This window comes from Elgaria multicarinata, chromosome 3, assembly GCF_023053635.1.
Source record: "Elgaria multicarinata webbii isolate HBS135686 ecotype San Diego chromosome 3, rElgMul1.1.pri, whole genome shotgun sequence".
In the NCBI taxonomy this organism is placed as follows: domain Eukaryota; kingdom Metazoa; phylum Chordata; class Lepidosauria; order Squamata; family Anguidae; genus Elgaria; species Elgaria multicarinata.
In genome coordinates, this window is record NC_086173.1 from 97,524,488 (window position 1) to 97,531,717 (window position 7,230).

The following is a 7,230-nucleotide window of genomic DNA, read 5'->3' on the forward strand; positions in this document are numbered from 1 at the left end:
CTGGACGACAGGACAAGAGGCTCAGGGCTGGTCTCCCAGCATTGTTGCAGGACATGCTGCTGAAAGGCCAGTCTGAAGGAAGCCAGAGCTGCCTCTGCCACCTGCTCTGTTAGCCCAAGTGCTGGGTTTGCTCATGGGCTTACCCCTGCCGGTGGAATGCTTGGGCTCTGCACCTCCCTGGGCGCCACCCTGCCTCCCTGCAGCTCTGCTTCACCCGAGGCCTTCTAGGTTCCCTGGCTGAAGCCTGTGTGCTCCCAGTCAGCCATCCAACAGACCACCTGTGAATCTCACCATGCATTGCGGGCTCTTCGCCCAAGTGGAGCCGGGCTGGCACAGTTACCTTCTTGGCAGGCTGGATCTCCTCGGTGGATTTGGACCGAGCTTTCACTCCCTGCTTCTGAGGGGAGCTGGGTTGCTCCTGTGGCACAGGAAGGAGGGATGCATCAGATGGGCGCGTGGGTGGGTGGGGGGCGTGAGCCCTTCATAAACCCGTTCTCAGCACTGGGAATGAGGGGCAGCTCGGTGCAGCCACTCCAGAGAGAGATGACAGGATCTTCATACACACCCCATTTGCATGTACTCCTAGTGCTGCAGGAGCTCCTTCTGCATGGCAAGATCCCATACTATCGCAACTTCCACATGAACCATATTAGGTGGGGCGAATTTCACAGCTACATTCTATCTCTTTGTCACTTGGGCTGGAAACTGGGAAGGAGGGAGCCAGGTGGTTGGATATGGCCAGGATGCAGATGCATACCATGGTGGCATAAGATCTCACTACAGTGAAGCTTCTCCCATGCCACCAGCGGCATGCATCAATGGGACTGGCAGGGCAGGGCCAGCTGCACAGACATTCCTAGCAATAGCCTGGGGGAGCACACTCTGTGTAGCACTTACACCGAGGAAGCAACTGAAGAAGGCTCTGTGGGCTGGACTGGGGCCCCCCCGCAGGCCAGATTGAGGATCCCAGCGGACCAGATTGTGTGCTGTTTCAGTCACTGTAAAACAGCAGACAAGCTGGGAGTTCTGCACCCCTGGGGTATCCCTCATTCCACTACAGATGGCCCACTTACCACGAAGTGGCTCCTGGCACTCCCCCTTCAGCACACTATGAACGAGGGAAGTAAATATTGGCAGTGAACTGGATGAGCACATCTGACATCACAGAGCACGCTGGGGCGCACCTCCCAGCTTGTGTGCTGTTTCATGACGACTGCAAATTCCAAGACAGGAGTTGAGTCCCAGGAACCCCCGCAAAAAGTTAAAGGAAGCCAGAGCACACATTTTGAGGCAAAGTTTGCAGGCCTTTGAGACTGGCTGTCCATGGAAACGATATAGGACCATCTAGCAACCAGGAACTGAGAGGTGCGGCAACATAGGTGCCTTGACACGGAAACCAGTAGGGGGAGCCAAGCCTCTCATCAGTCCCTATAGTCCATGGCCCATGCTCCTATACCTGTCTGAGCAAGATTTACCGATGAATGGGCTCGCCCATGGCAGTTCCAATCTGCAAAGACTGGAAACACACTGATAAACTGCCCAGATTTGACCTCTTTTAGGTGATGCGTAAGATCTCAGGCAGTGCTCTTTCCCAGCCCTCACATCCAAGATCATAGTTTACTGTTGATAACTGGAGAATTAACTTGGGACCTGTTGCCTGCAGATCATGGGCTCTTTCATTGAGCTATGGCCCCTTCACAAGAGGATTTAGGGTTGGTGTGACACAACTGCGACACTCTGCACAGCACAGTGGCTCTCTACCAGATTACCTTGGGCAGGACCCTCTACACACCTGGGGGCTGCCTAGAAGATCTGAAAGCCCCATGCTGGCTGCAAGGTGGCGCTGCATCAATCATACAATACAGCAGCCACCTTTCAGCCACTGCGAGGCTCTCCCGCAAAGCTGCGACTTAACAAAGTTTTTCCCCAAGTGAGGCAAGTACAGTGCATCCACCGTCTATGTTCATTCTGCAGACTTGGTGGAGATGTTCCCAGGTGGATGGTGACCCCTGATTGGTTGATGTTCATCCATGCAGAGGGCAGGGGATGTGCCCAGCATACCAAAGGCTGCTGGAAACCCCGCAGCTTCCCTCTGCATCAGGATTACCCACCACCACCCTGCTGCAGAGAAAACCCGGGGTTTTGCTTAAGATAGCAGCAACCCAGCGCCGTATAGGCAGCCCCCTGATGGAACTAAACTTCCTTTCCCCTTGGGAAAAAAAGTGGGGGGTTGGGCACCATTGCTGTTTGTAGATGATAACTCACACCTCTTCCTCGGAGGTGCTGCTGAGCTTCTATATTGTGTCATCTGTGATGCAGGAGTGGGGGTGGTGATGAACAAACCGTCTGGGAAGGTTTCCCCTAAAACATCATCCCTGTCATACCTTTGTGTTCAGCTCCATGGCTTCTTCCTCTGGCCAGAGAGAAGATTCTGCAAGGAAGATGCACATCATCTGAAAAAACATTGATTTCTCCCCCTGCCCCCCCCTTACATACGTACACACACACACACACACTCCACCTCTCTCTTTGGGCTAACGCCAAAGGAAATATGGATCAGATTCCCTGTCTTCTGAGCATTGCAGTTTGGGTCTTGATTAATGCAATTCCCTTTCAACAGAAGTACTAATTTAGGAAGGTTGCCTTGCCTAGATCACCAGCAACAATGGACAGATAGTGGCACATTTTGGTGCTTAAACACAACGGGGCTGTGGTCTCACCAAGGCACATGTTCTCTCCTCTCCTGGAGACTGAGGCTTCTCCTGCACTGGAGAATGATGCAGTGGTGATGATACCCCCTTACTGCTGATGTGTAAAACCTCCAGTCTGGGGGCCAAATCTGGCTCTCCTGGGTTCCCCAGGTGGCCACGCCCCTTCCATTGGCCCCATCCCTTTCCCATAAACACTGGCTGGTGGTTTCCTGGCTTTTGTGCAGGTTTCTCCCCTCCATTCTAAAGGTTTGAAATGCCTCTCCTAAGGCTTAGTTACTAGCAGTCGGAGCTTAAAGCTACAATAGAGCTGGTATTTGGGGCATATTTGCCTCACTCCTTTTGCCCCACCCTATTTTGCTTTTGGCTCCACCCACTACTAGAGTGCATCCCCCCCGAGAGCTTCTTCGAAATGGGATCTGGCCCCCGAGCTGAAAGAAGTTCAACACCAACACCAACACCGCCCCTGCTTTACTGCATATGAGGCTCAAGTGGGCTCGTCTTGCCCTCATGTCCTGCCTGTGGGCTTCCCAGAGGCATCTGGCCGGCCACGGTGGAAAACAGGATGCTGGACTAGTCAGGGCCCAAAGAGAAGGACTAGGAAAATAGGCATAAAAGCAAGAGCAAGACAAAAGATAAAGATTTACTCATTGGGGTAGTTGGCTTGGTCAGTGTTTTTAGCATGAAAGGCACTGCAGCCCTCTGGACTGAATGTAACCACCTCATCTTTAGAAAAGGAATCAGGGCAAACTGGAAAACAACATTTCTTTTCCACGTCAACGAGCAACTGTTCCGTTTCCACCTTCAGTGGAGGCTGGTGGCTCTGATGTCAGTGGGGTGGTGAATCCGCTCTGGGTTTCAGACAGAACTCTAAAGAAACTAGCCATGGTGCTTCACAGAGTCTGATAAACTAGGAGTGGATTCACCAACCCACTGACATTGGAAGCCACCAGCCTTCCACTGTCCCCCTTAATTGATCTAATTGGAGCCCTCCCCTTTAGGAAATCCCATCTTTTTCATTTATGCCAAGAACAATTTGCAACAAAATGTTGCAGCATGGCATGCTCCTGTTTAGAGTTCCAGCCAAGCCCTCTTCCCTTCCATTTCTTCTACCCACTGCTTTTACATCCCCCACCCCCAAAACAGTCAGCCAGCAGTCTGTGGCCTCTAAGCAAGCTCAGTCCTCACTGAGCCACTTTGGAGTCTCCCCCTTACCTCCTGCTTAGGGTTTTTCTTTTTAAAATTGTACTTCTGCAAACCTTCAGGTGGTCCCTTGGGCCTCCTAATGCCACCTCCTTTGTGCATGGTGCCGTTTTGGCTGCAAAAGGATCCATACTCGGAGAAAGAGTCCACTCTTTGAGATGGTTTGCATGAAGGAGGAAGCACCTATATCAGGGGTAGGTAACATGGTGCCCTTCAGATATTTTGGACCATAACTCTCATCAGCCCCATCTAGCATGGCCAATCAAAATGATAAGAGTTGTAATCCAAATCATTTGGAGGGTGTCATGTTGCTTATCCCTGATCTGTGTGAATCTGCCCATGCTTTCTTTTCAGTCTGGCAAGCTGAATTGAAAATATTTTACTCTATTAATTGAAAAATATCATAATTTCTATTTGTATTTTATTTATCCTAAACATTTCTTTTACATGTTTATTGTTATGACATCCATCCATATGAGTGTTAATTATGATTACTATATTTATATTCATTTTGTTCCTTCAGAGCCTATTATTTCTATGGATGTTGAATTTTCATTTTGTACTTAGCATATTCCAGTTTCTCATTTTATTCTGTAAAAGCTTGTTATGCTGCTGTCCCTTTGTTATCTGGAGCCCCAACACCTAACCCAAAGGGGAAGACAGCTAAAGGCCTCTGGCCTAAATCCAGCACTCCACATTCATCCAATATCTTTCACAGACTGGGCGAGGTGGGGTGCGGGAACAGTATTATTATTCATCTGCACATGCGATTTCATTTAAATAAATGCACATTTGCTATTGCACCTGTGTTCTGCTTCGGGGTCCCTGGTTGACAGTTGATTTTTATTTATTTATTTATTTATATCCCGCCTTTCTCCCATACTGGGGCTCAAGGCGGTTTACAAGAGTAAAACATGTACAATGAAAACATATAAATATAAATTTACAAAATTTAAAAAAGAATTAAACTCACAGTAAAATTAAAAACATTTTTTTAAAATTAAAAACAGTAACAAATAAAAAATAAATAAAATCCACTGTGTGAACAGAGTGCTGGACTAGATGGACCCTTGGTGTAATCCAGCAGGGCTTGGCTTATGTTCTTGTGCACCCCTTGCCTAGCATCAATGCTAAGCATTAAAAAGCCAAATACAGCCAAAGCTAAACCCATATATGTCCCACTGATTTCTTTAAAAAACAAACCACCTTTATTTAGTACCCTATACAAATCTACATGTCCCCTTGGTTTTAATGGGAAAGTAAAGCACATAAATACCTTCCTGTGAAACCCAGGGGTGGATGGGGAATGCTTAACTTTGGCTGGACTGTGACCAGTAGGCTACACAGCAAGTAAAAAGGTACGAGAGGCAGGTACTAGAGTGGTGGGGGGAAGGTAGGCCACGTTTTTCTTCAGTGCTTTGTAGAATGCTACCATAGCTGTCCTGAGACAGTTTGCTACCTGAGGTCAAGGACAACCTCCCCACCCCACCCCCATCATACTACCTTCACAAGCTGACTGGACAGGCAGCAAAATTGGACATCAACACTGGTGACAAGGCAGCATCCTCCACTTAACTTTAGGGCAACAGGCTAACTTAAAGGAAGCAGAGCAGGCTACCTGAAACGCACAACTCTGTCCTCCAACGGAGAGGAATGGCCAGTGGGCTGCTGCCTCCTCCAGACCACCAAACATTGGCTGCCTGAGGCAAGTGCATCACTCTGCCTAGTGGTAGGGCCGGCCCTGAACTCCACCCAAAAAATCTACATAAAGCATAGCAAAAAGTTTTCTCCCCCCCCCCTTGCATGCTGTTACTGCATGCAAGGACAAAGCAGGACACTCTGCTATTTAATGCCCTTCCCACCCTAACTTCTGCCCATCTCCCCCATCCCCATGCCTTGGTCATAGCTGTGGCCTTCCCACCCCCTTCCTTCTACCAAGAAGGCTCTTTTCAGTTCAGATGGATGAAAAGGAAGGGAAAGAAACGATCGATACCAAGGGTGCTTCTGGATGAGGCTTTTATTGTGCTATCACAATTCCCCTGACTCACTCATGGGCTTTTATGGGGGCTCCAGAGAACGTCATCTTCAAGGTGTAACCTGTGTTTTTCTACTGCTTCTTTCATCTGTTTTGTTTCCTCAAAAATAGCCTGAGAAGGAGGAAAAGATGGAGTAGCTGCACAACATCTTTTAATTGGTAGTGTTAGGAGGAGCACTTCACCTGAAAACACCTCACATCCTCTGTGGAAAAGTCACTGAAATGGCGAGACCGAGAAGCTACCAATGGAGATGGCTCCTTTCCCTTGTTTTAAAAAAACAAACGCAAAAAACGTGATCAGCTCTGTCCCCATTTTCAAAGTTTTTTCAAGGGGGAGGAGGAGCAAAGCAGCTTCATTAGCCTGCTCAGCCGCCCTAACCCACAGCTACACCCCACTCCCCTGCTGAGGGGTTCCTTACTCCTAGGAATCTGCTTTAAAAACCCAACACTCTGCAGTTCGAAAGCATTGTCCTTTGAAGGGCTTCTCCATGGTACCCACAAGCAGGGCACATCTCCTCACACGCATCCTCTCTTCCTCCACAGGTGGTTCCCCAGCCTGGGTGGGATCCCCATGGGGGCGCCAAGGTCTCCTCTCCCTCTTAGTCTTCCTTCCTATGAGACTGAGTGGGTCCAGTGGAAGCTGGTGGCTCCAACGTTGGTGGAGTTTTGAATCCACTCAGGGTTTCAGTGAGAACCAGTCAGAACGTAAAGGAGCTATCCTAGGTGCTGAACCCAACCCCCAAATTTGGTTCGGCACCTTGGATAGCTCATTTAGAGTTCTGACTCGCTCTGACTGAAACCCAGAGCGGATTCAGAGCCCCACAAACATCGGAGCCACCAGCCTCCACCGAGTGTGTCTACAACCGCTAAGTCCCCCTCCCTTGGGTGTCGTTTCGCTCCTGTTCGAGAGCTCGTCAAGGGAATGTAGCCACTTGCCAAAGAGCGGGCAAAAAGAGGCAGCAGGACCTCAACTGGAAGGCGGAATTGCCCCGAGACGCAGTGGAGGCTCTTACTGCTGAAGCTCTCCCAAAGTCTGCTCGCCAAACGACGAGCCAGGAATTCGGACCTCTTGCTTATGACCTCCACTTGCCAACCTCGTGGTGCGGGATCGGGAGACATCCCAGCGCCACAGCATTGCAAGGAACACGAAACTAGCTAGGGCGTTGACATCAGCGGGGTTGTCTCCCCCCCCCGCAAGTGCCCCCCAAAGGGAGAGGCATGCACCCCCCTCCCCACCATCCCTGTCTCACAGCGTCCCCTAGTGCTGCGTTGAGGAAAAGTAGG